The sequence below is a fragment of the Castor canadensis genome, chromosome 2, assembly GCF_047511655.1.
Source record: "Castor canadensis chromosome 2, mCasCan1.hap1v2, whole genome shotgun sequence".
In the NCBI taxonomy this organism is placed as follows: Eukaryota; Metazoa; Chordata; class Mammalia; order Rodentia; family Castoridae; genus Castor; species Castor canadensis.
This window is the reverse complement of record NC_133387.1, coordinates 77,124,031-77,125,121: the sequence shown is the minus strand read 5'-3', so window position 1 is coordinate 77,125,121 and position 1,091 is coordinate 77,124,031. Positions and strand designations below refer to the sequence as shown.

General features: G+C 41.5%; 1 non-coding gene across 1 annotated transcript; it reads left to right on the top strand.

Moving 5' to 3' along the window:
- The first annotated feature begins 483 nt into the window (after positions 1-483).
- LOC141421142 (small nucleolar RNA SNORA51) lies at positions 484-615 on the top strand. Its single transcript, XR_012445816.1, has one exon. It is a non-coding gene; the product is annotated as a small nucleolar RNA SNORA51 (small nucleolar RNA).
- Positions 616-1,091: the final 476 nt, after the last annotated feature.

Here is a 1,091-nt window from a genome sequence, read left to right as displayed (position 1 = left end):
AGGATATTCTTATCACCTCAAGACCCTTCACCAAATCACATCTGTGAAGTTCTACTCACAAGGTCTTATGATTCTGTAAACTGCCATAGGTTTGCATGTACCTTCCAGGAGTTCACGTTAGCCCGGCATTGGTGGCTCATGCATAAAATCCTAGCTACTTAGGAGGCAGAGATCATCAGGATCGCAGTTCAAAGCCAGCCTGGGCAAATAGTTCATGAGAGCCTATCTTGAAAAACTCTCTCACAAAAAATTGGGTTGGTAGAGTGGCTCAAGGAGAAGGCCCTGAGTTTAAGCCCCAATACCACAAAAAAAAAAAAAAGAAAAAAATTCATGTGCTAAAGGCTTGTTCTTTATTGTGGTGATGTTGGGAGGCAGTGGACCTCCAAGAAATGGAACCTAGTAGGAGGACATTGGGAGTCTGCTCTCAGATGGATTTAAGAAAGTTTTCGTGTGACCTGGAGTTCTCATAATGAGTGAGTTAGGGGCCTCCTGGTGCTGACCAGAGGCTATGTTCTTACACTGTCTGTATATAAAAGAGGAGGAAAATAATCCAGTCCCATATATACCTCAGCCTAGGCTCTGTGCACGGTCTGTATTATGAATGGGGAGACATAAGGGGGGAGGAAGAAAACTCAAAATGTTTTTTAATCTGTAGTCTGTATACTTTTTGAGCTGAGGGAATACATGTGGCCATACCTAGCACCTCTAAAAATTTAGACAATGGATCTTGGTGCCCAAGATGGGTGCTAAAACATGAAGATGTTTCTAAGTCTATCCAAAACACAAGAACAATAGGTGAGCTTTAGGACTTTGCTTTGTAAGACATGCATTTCATTTTTCTGTCCCTCTACCTGTTCAAGGAGCCTTGCAACTTGGTAACATTTCTAAGACAAAGACAATGCAGATAGTCCCTTTAAATCTCCCTGTTCTTGTAACTTAACTTCTAAAAGGAGATGGGAGGGGGCTAGCTGCTCTTTTCAGTTTTTTCTTCCTCTTTCCAGTGTCTGAGGCTGGCTCTTTTAATATCCATTAAAAATAATATAATTTCCCTGTCTCCTCATCTGTCTATCTTGTCTCAAACACATCACTCA